At 42.6% G+C, this 19,826-nt stretch overlaps 1 protein-coding gene across 1 annotated transcript in view; it reads left to right on the top strand.

Annotated features, from left to right (window-relative positions):
* Positions 1-2,282: 2,282 nt before the first annotated feature.
* The window catches only part of LOC140210395 (heparan sulfate glucosamine 3-O-sulfotransferase 5), a 41,189-nt gene continuing 23,645 nt past the window's right edge, over positions 2,283-19,826 (top strand). Inside the window, exon 1 of the mRNA XM_072279325.1 lies at positions 2,283-2,297. The gene's annotated coding sequence lies outside the window, so the exon portion shown is untranslated. The remainder of the gene's footprint in view (positions 2,298-19,826) is intronic.

Genomic DNA, 19,826 nt, shown 5'->3' with positions numbered 1-19,826 from the left:
ACAGGTGCGTAAAAAGGGCCCGTAGGATCCCTGGGGACCCAAGTCACCCCAACCACAAACTGTTTCAGCTGCTACCATCCGGGAAACGGTACCGCAGCATAAAAGCCAGGACCAACTGTCTCTGAGACAGCTTCTTCCACCAGTCCATCAGACTGATTAATTCATGCTGATACAATTGTATTTCTATGTTATATTGGCTGTTCTATTATACATACTACTTATTATAAATTACTATAAATTGCACATTGCACATTTAGATGGAGACGTAACATAAAGATTTTTGCTCCTCGTGTATAAGAAGGATGTAAGTAATAAAGTCAATTCAATTCAATACCTATCCAAACTTTTCTTAAACTTTGAAATCGAGTTCGCATGCTCCACATGTACAGCAAGCTCACTCAACACTCTCACAACCCTCTGAGTGAAGAAGTTTGCCCTCCTGTTCCCCTTAAACTTTTCACCTTTCACCCTTAACCCATAACCCCTGGTTGCAGTCCCACCCAGCCTCAGTTGTAAAAAGCTTGCTTGCATTGACCTCATATATACCCCTCATAATTTTGTATCGCTTTATCAAATCTCCTCTCAATCTTCTATGTTCTAGGGAATAAAATCCTAACCTATTTACTCTTTCCTTATAACTCGGGTCCCCCAGACCCGACGAAATTTTTTGTGTGAAATTTGCATTCAAATTACAGTTGAATAATTTCATTTTCCATTAGCAGAAAAAAAAGATTAACAAAAGATTAAAATATGATAGCTAGCATTTTTCCTCTCACAAAAATATTGATGAATAAGACAGATAGGATTTTATCAGGAAGAAAATGGTTTGTTTTATCATCCACTTGAACCTCTGTGAAAGTGGACTTTATTTAAAGTTATTTTTCCTATACTTTCTGCTGAAGAGAATCTTTAATCAAAAGATGGTACAAATTCAATTTAAATTTAAACTTGAGAAACATCAGTCAGAGTGTTATGCAATTAACTCACCTGATAGGAATAATCGAAAGTGTATACCTTGACAAGAATCACTTCTTTATTTCAGTTTTCAATTTAAGGCTGCTCAATTTTCTCTTAAAGTTTAAGCAAAAGACATATGTATAAAGGATTGGAGTCAAGGCCAAAATGGGAGCAAATACAAAGAAGCAATGAAGCTATAGTCCTGTTCTGCAGGAGCATTTTTCAGTGTGCGATTGTGAAGGCTTATTCAGATAAAAATCTTACCTTGGTTGTTTGGAAGGCCTGGCAGTACAAGGTGAGAAACAGAATGTTTTTTTTTTAATTTTTAAGCCTACTCTACACTCCATAAAGTAAACAATATAAGAATAACAGAAATTTTGGTTGAATCACATTAGAAAGAAATGTTCTTAAATTAAATCTCCATTTAGATGTGTTAGCAAATCTATCTTAAAACATGAAATGAACATCTCCCTTTTCAACAGCAGCAGACCCTTATGGCCTTAATACTGAGTGGAAGAAAATGCATGTGTTTGCATGTTTCTTTCAACACAAAATGATTACACACCATAAATGATTAACATTCAATGTTGAAATCTGTGCTAGAATGTAATGCATGACGACGTTGTAACTCTTAAAGGAGGCATTTGGTGCAAAAGGCAATGTATCGAGAGTTGTAAAATTAGAAGTACTTAACCTGAGGTAAGTGGTGGTCAATTTATTCTTTTTGTAAATTAACTCGTTGTCCTTATGCTCTCAGTTTCATCCATCTCAAAACAGCAAATGACCTATCATGGTACAGGGACGGGGAGATACACTTCTTTACAATAAACTCAATTAACCTACAGCTTTACACTAGCTCCAAGGCTACTGTTTAAAATATTTTTAAGTATCACTTTGTTTCCTTTCTAATTATTTTCTACACTGTTTCTCCTGTCCTTCGTTGAACATACTGACACATTCCCCAAAAACCAGCTGTCCCTTAAAATACTTCTCTCTCTCTCTCTCTCTGCCCCCCCGCCCCCAGCTCCCTCTCTCCCTCTCTCCCTCCCAACCTCTCGCTTTCTCCCAATCTTTCCACTCTCCTTGAATCAAGAATGCCCTGTTTTTGTTCCAGTTCTGTGGATTCTGAGGTGGTTGATCTGGTTAAGATTCACATTTTAATTTTTAATTGTTTTATTTGATTTAACGATACAGCATGGTAACAGGTCCCTCCTACCCAATGAGCCCATGACACCCAGTTACACCCATGTGACCAACGAACCTACTAACCATACGCTTGTCGAGTCATTTCCTACAACAACCTGGCATCCTCTCGCCGCAGTGGGGCCTGGATTGGAGTGGTGAGTTCGTATCGCATTCAGCAATATGTGGAGAATCAAAAGTGGGTCTGATCGTTCTTTTGTCCCTCAGCAGCACACTTTTCTTGGCAGAGCTCGTTTGGTAACAATGAGGAATAGAAGCACTTGTACTTATTATTTTACAAATAGAAAATGCTGCAGACACTCAGCAGGTCAGGAAGCATCAGTGGACCAAGTAATGCTCTCATCAGAACTCCATCAGCTACTTCTTTTTGTTGGCATGTTTCCTGTTCAAGTTCAGAAGCATTTAGTTTTTAATGATTATCATTATGATTATGAGGACACACAGTCTCCTTTTATTGTTATTTAGTAATGCATGCATTAAGAAATGATACAATGTTTTTCCAGAATGATATCACGAAAACGCATGACAAACGGACTTAAAAACTAATAAAAACCACATAATTGTAACATATAGTTACAACAGTGCAAAGCAATACCATAATCTGATAAGAGCAGACCATGGCACAGTAAGAGTCTCAAAGTCTCTCGAAAGTCCCATCATCTCACGCAGATGGTAAACCTCCCGCGCTGCCAACTTGCCGATGCAGCATCCCGGAAGCATCCGACCACAGTCCGACTCCGAGTCCGTCCGAAAACTCCGAGCCTCCAACCACCTCTTCGACACCGAGCACCGAGCACCACCTCTGCCGAGCGCTTCGACCCCGGCCCTGGCAAAGCCAAGGATTTGGGACCTTCGTCTCCGGAGATTCTCGATTGCACGGTAGCAGCGGCAGCGAAGCAGGCATTTCAGAAGTTACTCCAGATGTTCCTCTGCGCTTCTCAAGGCTGTCGCCATCAAATCCAGATTGTGCACGGCCCCCTAGTTACACATAATCAATATTCATTCGGGACGGCCGTGCGCGCTGCGTCATGCCGCTATCTTCTCCTCCCTCCATAACAAGAAATGAAAATTAAGTGGCTGTGGACTTTCATGACACTTGCCTATCACTTCCCCCTGGTACCCCTCCTCTTTCCCTTTCTCCCATGGTCCACTTTCCTCTCCTATCAGATTCCTTCCTCTCCAGACCCTGACCTTTCCCACCCACCTGGGTTGACTAGGTGTTGTGTCCTAGCTGTCGAGATACACAAACCTGGGCAATACAATATCGAGAGCAAGCTGTCCCGCTCCATGCATCTGATGAACCTGAGGGAATGACAGAGACTGATACAGTTTGACACCAGTGACATCACAGGAGCTGCCAGTTAATGTTGAGCTCAGTCTACGACTGCCTTGCAGACTTTAGCTCCAGATTTTTTCCTCAGGGCTTACTCCCGACGCCTTCCCCATGAATGGGTATAGCCGCAAGGCAGCGGAGGTTTGAGATTGGAGTTTTCCTTCTCCTAGATGAACTGGCAACCACAGCGCCCCAACTGCCCAAAAGGAAAACACTCTAGGGCTATTAAAACAAAATGTTTGTGCCATCTGATCTACCATTCTAGTTCGTCCACCCCAGCCGCCTCTTTCTATTACTTCAGTCACCGCACTGTGCTGTAAACACTTTAAACCACGTTTTATAATGTAGGTACATGCCCATGTATTTATGCACACTTTATTCCATATCTGTACTTGTAATTTATTTTTATATAATTTTTATTCCTTGTCATTGTTGAATATTGTTTTTATGTTTCATGTAGTGTCATAAAACTCTAAGGTAAAGGAGCAGAATTAGGCTATTTAGCCCATTGAGTATGCTCCACCATTCCATCACAGCTGATTTATTATCCCTCTCAACCTCATACATGCCTTCTCCCCACAGCCTTTAATGCCCTTACTAATCAAGAAACTATAAACCTCTGCTTTAAATATACTCAATATACCCAAAATACCCATACTGGTTTAAATATTCCTAATGTGTGTAAATGCAGATGGTGAATAAAAGTTGGTTCTTAATCCTTGGTTTTTATGATGTACTGGTGAGTCTCCATATACCTTCAACTATAGACACACAGCAATGCTTTAGCAGAAACATACACCTTCTACACTCTCTCCACCACAAGCCATTGAGCAATTCAGTGACAGTTTCAAGTTCAAGACTGATAGCTTTTTAATAAAGGCATTTGTTAGTCTTGCAAGACCATGGATCTGTGCCTGGAAAGTCTTCACTCTCCAGGGTGCAGGCCTGGGCAAGGTTGTATGGAAGACCAGCAGTTGCCCATGCTGCAAGCCTCCCCTCTCCATGACACCAATGTTGTCCAAGGGAAGGGCATTAGGACCCATACAGCTTGGCACCAGTGTCGTCGCAGAGCAATGTGTGATTAAGTGCCTTGCACAAGGACACAACACGTTCCCTCGGCTGGGGCTCGAACTCACGACCTTCAGGTAGCTAGTCCAATGCCTTAACCACTTGGCCACGTACCCACAACGATAGCTTTTTACTGGCAAGAGTATTAAGAATTCCTCCAGCAGGATAAGTAGGTAGTTTAGGAGGGTTTTTTTGGGAGATTTGGTATGTCGCCAAAGATTCGAGCAAATTTCTACAGAAGTACTGTGGAGAGCATTCTAACTGGTTGCATCGCCGTCACGTATGGAGGGGCTATTCTACGGGATCAGAAAAAGCTGCTGAGGGTTGCAAACTCAGCTGGATCTGTAATGGGCACTAGCCACCCCCAGCATCCAGGTCATCTTCAAAAGGCAATGCTTCAAAAGGGTGGCATCCATCACTAAGGCATGCCCTTTTCTCATTGTCTCCATTGAGGAGGAGGGACAACTAGCATCAGGTTTCTGAACTGACAATGAACCAACCAGTGAACACTACCTTACTATTTTTACTCTCTATTTGCACTTTACAGAAGATCCTGTATCGCTTGATCCTGCCACTTTGATCTGGCACGGGCCTTGTATTAACCTGGCCCAACACTACTTGGCTTCACTAACTTGGAGTGCACTGGGCTGCATCATTGGTAACGTAAGCAGAGATCGTCAGTGCCCAGGCAACCCAGCCAGGATTGATCAGGCCCCGGCTCGTGCTTTTCCCACGGAGCAAGATGATGAAAGGCGTGTCTGATCAGGGGTTAGAGTGAGGGTATTTTAGACCTCATTATTAGATTTTATTTTGAACATTTGGTGTGTTGATTAGGTTTTGTGGCCTATTTATTAGGCTTCATCTCAAAGCAGGATGTAACTTCCCTACTTTTAATATATGTGTAGGGTTGCCAACTGTCCCGTATTAGCCGGGACATCCCGTATATTGGGCTAAATTGGTTTGTCCCATACGGGACCACCCTTGTCCCGTATTTCCCCCGCTAAGGTAGAGCGTTCCTATGAAACCTTTCGTGCCGAAATGGCGTAAGGCGAAGAAGCAATTACCATTAATTTATATGGGAGAAATTTTTGAACGTTCCCAGACCCAAAAAATAACCTACCAAGTCATACCAAATAACACATAAAACCTAAAATAACACTAACATATAGTAAAAGCAGGAATGATATGATAAATACACAGCCTATATAAAGTAGAAATAATGTATGTACAGTGTAGTTTCACTGAACCGAATCGCCAAAACCGACTTGTAGAAAACAAATCAGCACATACACGCATGCGCACATCATGTATACACACGTCACGGTCTTGGTCGTCTTTCTAGGGGTAAACACAAGTGTCCTGTATTTGACTGCTACTTTTGTCCCATATTTGGGAGTGAGGAAGTTGGCAACCCTGTATATGTGCCTTGGAAATATATTCAGCCTTTAACCCTTTGTTTGCATAACTGAGTATTGCAACCAGAGATTTTGATCAATTTAACTGAGAATTTTTATTTGTGGGTCACTTGCTTCTTTTTTTTCACAGTAGGGCCCAAAACAGAGGGAAAATTGTAAAGCATGAAAAGCTAAAATTTCAAAACCTGAAATGTCAGCAGTTCAAAAATATTCCTCCTCCTTTGATCAGTACTTAGTTGAACCACCTCTCACAGCTACTACAGCTAGTAGTCTTTTTGGATAAGTAATAGCTTTGCTAAATTTATCCATTCCTCCTTGCAAGGTTGCTTAAGCTGTACCTGATGATTTGGGGAATAGCGATGTATTTTGAGGTGTTTTGAGGTGTTTTGAATCTTGAGGTGTACAGCAATTGTGAGGTTTGGGACTCTGACTGGGCCACTCAAGGTTATCAATTTTCTGCATTTTAAACAACTCCATGGCAGTGTGCTTTGGGTCATTGTCCTGCTCAAAGATGAACTTCCTCCCCGGTTTAAACTTTCTGGCAGAGGCTAGCAGGTTTTTTTAAAAGCCAGGATCTCTCTGTATTTAGCAGCATTCATCTTCCCATCAGTCCTGACCAGATTTCCAGTCCCCGCTGCTAAAAACCAGCCCTACAGCATGATGCTACCTCCACCATGCTTTAGAGTAGGGATGGTGTTACCTGGCTGGTGTGCAGTATTAGGTTAATGCCATTAGATTAAGGGGTAGTAGAGGTATAATTTATCCATCTGTGCTGATCACCCCATACTTGACCAAGCTGTTCCACCGTGAACACGATAGTTATGAGTCAACATGATGCTTTCAGATCAGGTCATGCATAGCACGTACCTCCGCCGCACCGCTCCGGTGTGTTTCTGGGGTACAGGGGGTAGCGACCCTTGTGCCTGTTTTGTGTTCTATCGCTGAGCAGCAGTGAACCATCTAATTGGCCTATCAGAGTTCTCTTTGGGAACTAGTTGACTTGATCAGCATTTCTGATCTGGCTATTGTTCACAATTGCACTTAATAAAAAAATATTCATACTGCATAGTGTGGAGGTAAAAATGTTGCACTTTAGTCTCATTCGGCCACAAGACCTTTTTCCTCATCTTTACAGTATCTTCTAAGCAACACTTTGAAAAGTCTTTACAGGAAAGGATATACTTTTTTTTATTTAGCCATAGCTTCTTCCTTGCCACGTTTTCAATAAAAACCCTTTTTGCGCAAGGCGTTAGAGATTGCGGAGACATGAACTTCATCTCTAGTTGTAGCCACTGGCCTCTGCACCTCACTCAGAGTGACTGTTGGCATCACAATATCCTCTCTTAGGTGCCATTCTTCTTTGGTGACTATGTTTGGAGGGGCAGCCTGACCTCGGCAGAGTGGCTGTGATTTCATATTTTTCCACTTTTCCTTGATGGGCAGCACTGAGCTCTGAGGTATGTTCAGTGCCTTTGAGATGGTCTTGTACCCTTCTCCAAAGTTCCACATCAACAAACTGGGTGAGTTGGTAAGATGATATATTGCTCCTGAGGAAAGTTAGCATAGTAATTACAAAGCGGATGAGTATTTTTTCAGCTTCACAATTTTGTTTTTTTTTTAATTTTTAGTATATCGTAACAGATTTTGGAATTTTTTTCTTTTGATTTGACATGATGCACAATGTGCTGTAGATTAGCTCAAAAAATCCTGCTGCAATAAACTTTAAATATAGAAAATGAGACAGTAAAATGTGAAAGTAGTTGTGGGGCCTGAATGATTGCTCAAGGCACTGTAAATATAACTCTATTGTAACTTATATTTGATATTGCACTGTACTACTGCCACAAAACAGCAAATGTCATGACAAATGTCGGTGATATTAAACTGATTCTGATTTTGACCCAGCCCTGATTTAACAGAGTGGTGGAAAAGGATCAAAGAAAGAGGCAAATGGTTATTTTTTCAATATTCCTAAAATCTCAGACTGAAGGAAAATAAGCAATAGAATCAGTTTGCAAACAATGGAGCCCCAAGGAGACCAATATTACAGAAGAGAGACCCTGAAATACGATCTCATAACCTGATATTACTTTCTCATTTCACTAAAATGGATGACACCAGACATGCTTTACTGAGCTTGCAATTGGGAATATTTTGGGAAGAAAAATCAGTAAAATAATTAACAGCCTTTTATCCATACTCATAATCTTCTGGTTTTTTTTTCGAGAATTAGTTTCAATTCAGACTTGTACCCTTCTTTTTAAATTCATTTTCAGCTTCCAGTGATAAAGGTTTGACTCAAGCCAGAGTGAATGTTGATACTGAGAAAAGGAGCCAAAGCTTGTGCAGTCATGTACCGCTGAAGTAATTTAGTGTGTAGGGTTATTAAACTTTATTCAGATAAATGCTTCAGTTTAATGGAAGATAAATTTGATTTGAACAGATTTCTTTTGGGCAACTGCAGGAAAATATCAAAGGCCTCACACTCCAGAGACACATTGGTGCCAGTCCAAAGGGCAATGTTCAGCTCAAGACAGTCAAATAAGAGCAGCTTTGATAAATAATGCATGCATTTTTTTTCACTAAGGGGAAACCAAAGTAGAGGACTTATTTAAGAATTTGGTATTGGCTTGGAGCAAAAACCGTGATTGTTCCCATGTGAAAACTGCACTGATCAATAACAATAAACTGTGCACAGCTGAATAATTCATCGTTTTACCGCACACTCCAAAGAAATGGTTTTTAAGAACAAGAGAAGCAGCCAAAGAAACACAATCTGCTGAAGTCATTAAAATGGAAATTACATAAAACTCTAATCTTTCAAAATTCATTATTACGCTTCAACTTTACTCTTTTTTAAATGCATTGGAGTTATATTTTGAAAGAAGATTATTTGGAACATATATCCATGTGGGACTTTATATATATATTTTTTTTTATTCAGCTATTAAAGAGCGTAATCATATAACATCACAATGGTTTAAAATTAGATTTCTAGCATTTATTTCGGAAGATAAGTCATTATTTTCCAATTTAAAACAATATATTTCTTAAGATGTTGCAGTGTCGCCAAGCTTTGGAATTAGCTGGCAGACGTTTTATCACCAGTCGAGGTGATATACTCAGTGTGCAGTTGTTGGTGTTCCTCTCCGGGAGTGCACACATCTATATATATAGACCCCCGTTTGCTTGCCTTAGAATCCTATTGGCTCGTATTTCTTAGGGGTTCATTGATGGCATCTACTTTGATATGTTTGTTTATGGAGTTATCAGAAGAGAACCCACACTTCTAAAAAATCCTCATGCCAGCTTTGTGTTTGCCAGAACCTCCACGGTGTCCCAGACAAAGTGGTGCCCTTCTCAATCTTCAGGTACTGAGATGAGCAATAGTGGATCATGTGTCTGTCAACTGAAAGGGTAACCAATCAGGACTAAGGCAAGCAAACGGGGGTGGGGTGGGGGGGGGCGCTATATAAACACGAGCACTCCCAGAGAGAAACGCCATCAACTTTGATATAGATTTTTGCACAGTAGGGGAATTAAAGGTTATGGGGAAAAGGCAGGGAAGTGGAGATGAGTCCATGGTCAGGTTAGCCATGATCTTATAGAACCATAGAACCATAGAAACTACAGCACAGAAACAGGCCCTTTGGCCCTTCTTGGCTGTGCCAAACCATTTTCTGCCTAGTCCCACTGACCTGCACACGGACCATATCCCTCCATACACCTCCCATCCATGTATCTGTCCAATTTATTCTTAAATGTTAAAAAAGAAGCCGCATTTACCATCTCGTCTGGCAGCTCATTCCATACTCCCACCACTCTATGTGTGAAGAAGCCCCCCCTAATGTTCCCTTTAAACTTTTCCCCCCTCACCCTTAACCCATGTCCTCTAGTCTTTTTCTCCCCTTGCCTCAGTGGAAAAAGCCTGCTTGCATTCACTCTATCTATACCCATCATAAATTTATATACCTCTATCAAATCTCCCCTCATTCTTCTACGCTCCAGGGAATAAAGTCCTAACCTATTCAACCTTTCTCTGTAACTGAGTTTCTCAAGTCCCGGCAACATCCTTGTAAACCTTCTCTGCACTCTTTCAACCTTATTTATATCCTTCCTGTAATTTGGTGACTAAAACTGAACACAATACTCCAGATTCGGCCTCACCAATGCCTTATACAACCTCATCATAACATTCCAGCTCTTATATTCAATACTACGATTAATAAAGGCCAATGTACCAAAAGCTCTCTTTACGACCCTATCTACCTGTGACGACACTTTTAGGGAATTTTGTATCTGTATTCCCAGATCCCTCTGTTCCACTGCACTCCTCAGTGCCTTACCATTAACCCTGTATGTTCTACCTTGGTTTGTCCTTCCAATGTGCAATACCTCACACTTGTCGGTACTAAACTCCATCTGCCATTTTTCAGCCCATTTTTCCAGCTGGTCCAAGTCCCTCTGCAGGCTCTGAAAACCTTCCTCACTGTCTACTACACCTCCAATCTTTGTATCATCAGCAAACTTGCTGATCCAATTTACCACATTATCATCCAGATCATTGATATAGATGACAAATAACAATGGACCCAGCACTGATCCCTGTGGCACACCACTAGTCACAGGCCTCCACTCAGAGAAGCAATTTTCTACCACCACTCTCCGGCTTCCTCCATCGAGCCAATGTCCAATCCAATTTACCACCTCTCCATGTATACCTAGCGACTGAATTTTCCTAACTAACCTCCCATGTGGGACCTTGTCAAAGGCCTTACTGAAGTCCATGTAGACAATATCCTCCGCCTTCCCTTCATCCACTTTCCTGGTAACCTCCTCGAAAAACTCCAACAGATTGGTCAAACATGACCTACCACGCACAAAGCCATGTTGACTCTCCCTAATAAGCCCCTGTCTATCCAAATGCTTGTAGATTCTGTCTCTTAGTACTCCCTCCAATAACTTACCTACTACTGATGTTAAACTCACTGGCCTATAATTTCCCGGATTACTTTTCGATTCTTTTTTAAACAACGGAACAACATGAGCCACTCTCCAATCCTCCGGCACTTCACCCGTAGACGGCGACATTTTAAATATTTCTACCAGGGCCCCCGCAATTTCAAGACTAGTCTCCTTCAAGGTCCGAGGGAACACCCTGTCAGGTCCCGGGGATTTATCCACTTTAATTTTCCTCAAGACAGCAAGCACCTCCTCCTTTTCAATCTATACAGTTGCCATGGTCTCACTATTTGATTCCCTCAATTCCATAGATTTCATGCCAGCTTCCTTAGTAAATACAGACGCAAAAAACCTATTTAAGATCTCCCCCATTTCCTTTGGTTCCGCACAAAGCCGACCACTCTGATCTTCAAGAGGACCAATTTTATCCCTTACAATCCTTTTGCTCTTAATATACTTGTAAAAGCTCTTTGGATTATCCTTCACTTTGACAGCCAAGGCAACCTCATGTCTTCTTTTTGCCCTCCTGATTTCTTTCTTAAGTATTTTCTTGTACTTCTTATACTCCTCAAGCACCTGATTTACCCCCTGTTTCCTATACATTTCATACAACTCCCTCTTCTTCTTTATCAGAGTTGCAATATCCCTTGAGAACCAAGGTTCCTTACTCCTATTCAATTTGCCTTTAATCCTGACAGGAACATACAAACTCTGCACCCTCAAAATTTCCCCTTTGAAGGCTTCCCACCTACCAATCACATCTTTGCCAGAGAACAACCTGTCCCAATTCACGCTTTTTAGATCCTTTCTCATTTCTTCAAATTTGGCCTTCTTCCAGTTCAGAACCTCAACCCTAGGACCAGATCTATCCTTGTCCATGATCAAATTGAAACTAATGGTGTTATGATCACTGGAACCAAAGTGCTCCCCTACACAGACTTCCGTCACTTGCCCTAATTCGTTTCCTAACAGGAGATCCAATATTGCATTATGGAATGGTAGAGCAGGCTTGATGGGCCAAATGGTCTACTCCTCCTATTTCTTAGGTTCTTATGTAACTGCGCACTGATGATGTCACCTTGACTGGCGATGAAACGTCTGCAAGCTAATTGGCAAGCTCAGTGAACACCACAACATCAAACACCTCAACCCGAGCTGCCAATACCACCCTATTGCTTTCTGCATGGTAGGTTATATATCAGGAGGCAAAGCAAAATTGAATATTTGTCTCTGGTCTTTTCAGGTTTTGAATCTTTGAATGGTTGCCAGATAGGTCAAGTGTGTTCAAGAAGCGAGTGCATTAGCCAAGCATAAAACTTGCTAGTCCCATTTAGATAGATATTGGCAATTTGGAAAGAATGGATTAAACTGCAAGAGAGGACAATGTCACTCCGATTAAAAAAAATTCCTCTGTGATACTGCTTGGTAAATATACAGCAAAATGAATTGTTTCAGGAACTGAAGAACCATCAGCATGTCGTAGAGTTTGTGGAGGCAAGTAAGCATTGTGTGCCTGCAGCTGGATATTCAAGATTTTTTGGCAATAAATCCCATCTGACGAACCTAGATAAACTACCTACTCCCTCCAGTGTACACTCAGTGACAACCTGCACACCTGCTCATTAATGCAAATATCTAATCAGCCAATCATGTGGCAGCAACTCGATGCATAAAAACATTCAGACATGGTCAAGAGGTTCAGTTGTTCAGACCGAACATCAGAGTGGGGAAAGAATGTGATCTAAGTGACTTTGAATGTGGAATGATTGTTGGTGCCAGGTTTGAGTATCTCAGAAACTGCTGATCTCCTGAGATTTTCATGTACAACAGTCTCTGGAGCAGGGGTTCCCAGTCTTTTTATACCACGGACCAATACCATGGAGTTTACAGAAAGTGGTGCGAGAAACCAAAAACATCCAGTGAGCAACAGTTCTGTGGGCAAAAGCACCTTGCTAACGAGGGAAGACGATGGCTAGACAAGTCCAACCTGACAGGAAGGTGCAGAAGAGCATCTCTGAATACACAACACATCAAACTTTGAAGTGGATGGGGTACAACAGTAGAAGACAACGAACATACACTCAGCAGATACTTTATCGTACAGGTAGTCTCTAATAAAGTGGCCACTGAGTGTGCTATCATAGTGTTAAATACAGCATGTGGCATTCTTTGTGATAATATTCTATTTCAACACTTGAACTATAGTGTCTTCTACAGTGTTTCTTGTGCTACTTTCAAGCATTCTTTTAGCTTTAGAATCATAGACTGATGGACAATACAGCTCATTAAAAGGCCTCACAGTCCAGAAAATCCCTGTCAGTTCTTTGTCAGGTCCACTTTCCCATTTCCTCCCCTGGAGCCCACTCCTATCCCATTTCCTCCCCCAGAGACCCTCATTCCTATCCCATTCCTTCCCCCAGAGACCCTCAGTCCTATCCCATTCCTTCCCCCGGAGATCCTCATTCCTATCCCATTCCTTCCCCCGGAGACCCCCATTCCTTCCCCCAGAGACCCTCATTCCTATCCCCTTCCTTCCCCCGGAGACCCTCATTCCTATCCCATTCCTTCCCCTGGTGCCCTTCATTCCTCTCCCATTCCTTCCCCTGGGGCTGATTTCTATCCAATTCCTTCCCCAGGGCCAATTTCTATCCATTCCTTCCATGGGGCCCTTCATTCCTACCTCATTCTGTTCTGCTAGTTTGAACTTAGATTTGAGATTGATAAACTCTTGCTAATCCAAGCTATCAAGGGATATTGATAGGACATTTCAATTTCACATGCAGTGTGATATGATCTCACTGAAGGAATGAAATTTCACAAGCTCAGAAATTCCCTTCGCATTGTGCAATGGGTTGCCTTACCTGAAGCATTATTAAGAGAGCGGGAGTGGATTCAGCACTTCAGAGAGAATGATGGAGATGGGGAGGGTGGTTACATGGGACAGAGAGATACGCCCTGAAGAGTTTTAACATAATTTTAAAGCAGAGGATCCCAACCTGTGGCCCGCGGACCCCTTGCTTAATGGTATTGGTCCATGGCATAAAAAAAGTTTGGAACCATTGTTCTAAAATGATTGGAGGAACATATGGGTTCGGGGATGTCAAGGGTAAGTTTTTACTCACAGATTGACGTGTGTGTGGAATGTACTGACAGGAGTATTGCTGGCGGTTGACCATCATGTCCGATGATGACAGGAAACCTGTGCGGGAGAGTTTTTAAAGTGGAAAAGCCGTTGCACTGGGGACGTTCCATCAAAGGCCAGGGCATCAAAGGGTATGGGGAGAAGGCAGGGGAGTGGGGATGACTGGAAGAATTGGATCAGCCCATGATTGAATGACAGAGCAGACTAAGTGGGCTGAATGGCCTACTTCTGCTCCTATAACCTATCATATCTGCAAGTATGCATTTCTAAATGACAATAAAAGAGGACTGAGTGTTCTGATAATCTAATCTAATCTTATAGTTCCACTCTTTTGACCTCCAAGGTCTGGATCCAGTGGTATGAACAATCCAGGGTCTTCCTTGGTTACAGTCGATGACTCTGATGTTTTCTGTGCCTTGTCATGCCCTCTGCTCTCCATGGAGAATTGCAGTACTGCCTTGGATCTCACTGTAGATCTCATCTGTTCAGTCCGCTGGAGTTGACTTTGCACGCCAAGACAGGCAAGTCCTTATCTCACCGGGGTGTGAGGCCACTGGCTACACTCACCTGGGGTTTAGCCTGCCTGTCGAACTGGTGTGCTGGAGTTTGGCCGCTGTCACATGCAAACAGCTACTTGGAGCCACAGGTGAGAGCCAAGTGTCCGGTGGGGACAAAAGGTGAGTGAGCTGCCCCGGGATAGACACGACAAGCCCCTTCACCAGAGGTGTTATCCCTCCCTGGACACCTCACACGCCTCATCAGAGGCATGATAGAGGGAGAGATATTGGAGACATTTAAGAATCTCGTGGATAGGCACATGGATAAATAGGAAAATGGAGGGCTATGTGAGAGGAAAGGGTTTGATGATCTTAAAGTAGGTTAAATGTTGGGGACAACAATGTGCAGCCAAAGGTCCTGTACTCAGCTGTAACATTCTGCGTTTTATATGCTATGAAGGAGAGAGAGAGAGGTTTATTAGGTTTAATAACACCAGCCTATGTTGTGAAATTCGTTAACTTTGTGGCAGCAGTACAATGCAATAATAGAAAAAAACTGTGAATTACAGTAAACATTATATATATATATATAATAGTTAAATTAAATACGTAGTGCAAAAACAGAAATAAAAGAGTAGTGTGGTAGTGTTCATGGGTTCAATGTCCGTTCAGAAATTGGATGGCAGAGGGGAAGAAGCTGTTCCTGAATCTTTGAATGAGTGCCTCAGGCTTCTGTACCTCTTCCGTGATATTAACAATGAGAAGAGAGAGGGAGAGGGAGAGAGAGAGAAAGAGAGAGAGAGAGGGAGAGGGAGGGGGGGAGAGAGAGAGAGATTGAAGAGGAGGGGTGAAGAGGGACAAAGGGAAGGGGTGGTGGGAGGTGAGGGTTAGGGTGCAGTGAGGGAGCTGGGGTGAGAGAATTGTACCAGCATGATTTCAGGAATTGCCCATATGGTATAATAAAGTTTTGAGCATGGTCTGGGTAGTTACAACTGGCTGAATTATCAAGCCTCATATCTAGGTAAGTAGTCACCTAATATTCTGGGTAATTTTGACTCAGAGCCAAGTATATTGCTAACTGTTTATTATCACTGACATATGTTGAGAAATTTGTTGTTTTAAGGCAGCAGTACAGTGCATTACATAAAATACACAATAAATTGCAATAAGAGATATAGAGTACTGTGCAAAAGTTTTTGGTACATGTAAAAAAAATCTGTTAAGTGAAGATGCTTTCAAAATTATTGAAATGAAAGGTTTCTGAATATCAAAAAATTACTATAAAAAGCAGTAAAAAGCTAAAAATACTAAATCAAGTCAATATTTGGTATGACTACCCTTTACTTTTAAAACTGCATCAATTCTCTTAGATACACTGTTGTGCAGTCTTATAAGAAAATCGGCGGGTAGGTTGTTCCAAGCATCTCGGAGAACTTGCCAGAGTTCTTTTGCAGACTTCGGCTGTGTCGCTTGTTTCTGCCACTCCAGATAATCCCGGACAACCTCGATGATGTTGAGATCAGGGCCCTGTGGAAGCCATACCAACTGAAATCATATAAAGAATGTGGGGTGCCTCAGACTTTTGCACAGAATTAATAAATAGATAGATAGATAGATAGATAGTGCAAAAAGTGAGCAAAAACAGAGTGAAGTAGCGATTTCCGAACGTTGTCTGTTCAGAAATCTGATGGTGGAGAGGAATAAGGTTTTCCTAAAATGTTGAGTGTGTGTCTTCAAACTCCTGTATCTCCTCCCTGATGGTAGTAATGAGAAGAGGGCATGTCCTGGGTGGTGGGTCCTTAATGATGATGTGAACTTATTGAGGCATCAACTTTTGAAGCCATCCTCGATGCTGTGGAGGTTAGTGCCCATAATGGAGCTGACTGAGTTTACAGCCCTCCGCAGCTTTTTCTGATCATTTACATCGGCCTCTCTGTAATGGATGGTGATGCAACTAGTTTAGAATGCTCTCCATGGTAATCCGTAGAAATTTGCTAGAGTTATACCGAATCTCCTCAAAGTCCTTATGAAATTTAGCCACGAACATGCCTTCTTCATAATTACAGCTGATTCAAGAAGAATAATTACAAGTTCAGGTTCACCTCCAGAGTGAGGAGCACAATAACACTGTTGACCTTACAAAGCAGGACTGAGGGAGGAGAGCAATTCTGAAGAGACATCATTCTAGCACACTCCTGGATCAAGGCACAACGTCCTCTCTCACTTGGACATAAGGTGAGGGTCTTCGTTGGTCAGAGTTGACCATGGATAGTGCATCCTTTCTGCCTAGATATGCAAGGCTGGGCTGTGCGATATAGAGAGCAGGCTGTTGCCAATGTTGGAAGCTTACCCTCTCCAGGCATCTGACGAACCCGAAGGAACTGTAAAGACTGATACACTTTGTTACCAGCGGTGTTACAGGAGTTGCCAGTCAACACTGAACTCAATGTAGGACTACCTAAAGGACTCCAGCTTCAGATTTTTCCCTTGGGGTTTACTCCTAAGTGAGTATAGCCGCAAGGCAATGGAGATTTGAGATCAGAATTTTCCTTCTCCTGGATGAACTGACAACCATGGCTGATGAGCTCCACCTGCCTGAAGAGACTGGTTTTAAGGTGCCAGTAACCCGCCTTTGCCTCTTCTACCGTCAGTTGAAATGGTTCCACAGGGCTGAGTATCTAAGCCACAGGTGAAGGCCAGGAGCTGGACTTGGTTGTCAGAGGCTGTTTGAGGGGCACGCCATTGGGAGCATTTAATAGGTAGTGAGAGCTTGTCTCCATTACCACCACCGGCTATAACAACCTTAAGGAACCATTTGGACATAAAAGGTCGCAAAGTCCTTTGGACAGAAAAATTGGAGGGGCACCAAACATCCAACTCCAACACCCAACATTAGATTCATCAATTCATCACCCAAAATTAAATCCATTGCACCGTGCTAGCCAGATTGTCTGTCTATTAACAGTTTGCGATCTGTGAGCGCTTGCTATGTGTGATGACTGGTAGATCTCACACATTACAATAAAAACTACATTCCTGAAGTGTGTCATCATTGGCTGTGAAGTGCTTTGAAATATTCTGGAAGGGATATTTATTAAGGTATGCTGCTATGGAATGCAAGGGTCTGTTTCTTGACACCGCTCAGCTGCCAAGAATTTACTTCATGCAAGTTTACTTTGTTGAATCCCAGGTAAAGGCTTGCAGTGGAGAACATTTAATATTGTAGTTCAATTATATTGGGATGAGGACTAAGTTTTGTGTATTTTATTATTGTAAACCAGCATAGCAGCAGACTCTTGTACATTAGATTAGATTAGATTATGAGGACACTCAATCCTCGTTTATTGTCATTTAGAAATGCATGCATTAAAAAATGATGCAATGTTCCTCCAGTATGATATCACAGAAACACAGACCAAGACAAAAACTGACAAAAACCACGTAATTATAACATATAGTTACAACAGTGCAAAGCAATACTGTAATTGATAAGAGCAGACCATGGGCATGGTAAAAAGAAGTCTCAGAGTCCTGATAACCCCAACATCTCACGCTGACGACAGAAGGGAGAAACTCTCCCTGCCAGGAGCTTCCAGCGCCGCAAACTTGCTGATGCAGCATCCTGGAAGCACCCGACCACAGCCGACTTTGAGTCCGTCCGAAAACTTCAAGCCTCCGAGCAGCCCTCCGACACCAAGCACTGAGCACCATCTCTGCCGAGTGCTTCGACCCCGGCCCCGGCCGCCAAGCAACAGGCAAAGCCGAGGATTCGTGGCCTTCCCCTCCAGAGATTTCGGATCACACAGTAGCAGCGGCAGCGAAAAAGGCAGTTCAGGAGTTTCTCCAGATGTTCCTCCGTGCTCTCACGTCTGCCTCCATCAAATCAGAATTGTGCACGGCATCCTACTTGACAGATATACATATTCATAAATGCGATCATTGTGTGGTACGGAAGCTGCAGTGCATCAGACAGTGAGACCCTACCAAGGACAGTAAAAGCTGCCGAGAGCATCACTGGGTCTCCCTCCTTCGTTTACCAGGAGGGTTGCGTACAAAGGGCCCAATGCATTGTTGTGGATCCCTGCCACCCTTCCCTTTGAGCCATTACTATCAGGAAGAAGGTACAGAAGCACCAGGACTAGGACTACCCGACTGGGTCACAGCTGTTTCCCTCAGGCTGTGAGTCTGTGAATACCCTGCCACCACTGAGATCTCGTCACGAGGACAGTGAGCTATGTATTGTTTACCTGTGTTGTGCTTGACAATATGCACTTTGAATGTATATTGTATACATTTCAGGATATATATTGCATACATTTCTCTGACGTTAAATTGGGCCTTTGAACCTTTGAATTATATTGTATTATATCCGGCACCATGACAGCATAGCAGTTAGTGCAGTTATTACAGCTTGGGATGTTGTGGAATTGAGAGTTCAATTCTGACACCATTCTGTAAGGAGTCTCCCTGTGGAATGGTTGGTGGGACTAGGTGAGAGTAAGAGTTCGGCACGGACTAGGAGGGCGGAGATGGCCTGTTTCCGTGCTGTAATTGTTATATGGTTTATATGGAACGCACAGAGTTTCTCCAGATCCTCCAGTTTCTTCTCACAGTACTAAGATATACCGCCTAGGTTAATTAGTCATTGCAGATTGGCCGGTGATTAGGTTAGGGTTAATTGGGTTGTGGGGTTGCTGGTTCGAAGAGCCAGAGGGCCTACTCCATGCTGTATCACCTAATAAAACAATAAACTTATTTATACTATGGTATATTGGGATTATGTGCAGTGTGTGATGTATGTTTTGTGGGTGCACTGTGATCTGGAGGAATGTTGTTTCCTGTGGTTGTGTATATGTACAGTCAAATGGCAATAAACTTGAACTTGGACTAAATAAAAGTGGTAGGCAGTTGTCACCACTGCTGCTTTTAAAAAGATTATAGATGATCATTGGGAGCCAGGAATTTTAGTTTCATAATACAGGAGATTCTGCAGATGTTGGAAATCCAGAGCAACACCCACAAAATGCTGGAGGAACTCAGTAGGTCAGAGAGCGTCTATGGAGAGAAATAAACAGTTGATGTTTTGGGCCGAGATCCTCAACTGGGATGGAATGGGAGGGGGGGAGGCAGGGTGGGTGGGGATTCAGGTGAGAAACTGGGAGGTGATTGTTGGAAGTGGTAAATGGCTGAAGAAGGAATCTGACAGGAGAGGAGAGTAGACCATGAGAGAAAGGCAAGGAGGAGGGACA

The sequence above is a fragment of the Mobula birostris genome, chromosome 2 (assembly GCF_030028105.1).
Source record: "Mobula birostris isolate sMobBir1 chromosome 2, sMobBir1.hap1, whole genome shotgun sequence".
Taxonomy (NCBI): domain Eukaryota; kingdom Metazoa; phylum Chordata; class Chondrichthyes; order Myliobatiformes; family Myliobatidae; genus Mobula; species Mobula birostris.
The sequence above is the reverse complement of the archived record's forward strand: the minus strand, read 5'-3'. Positions and strand labels throughout refer to the sequence as shown.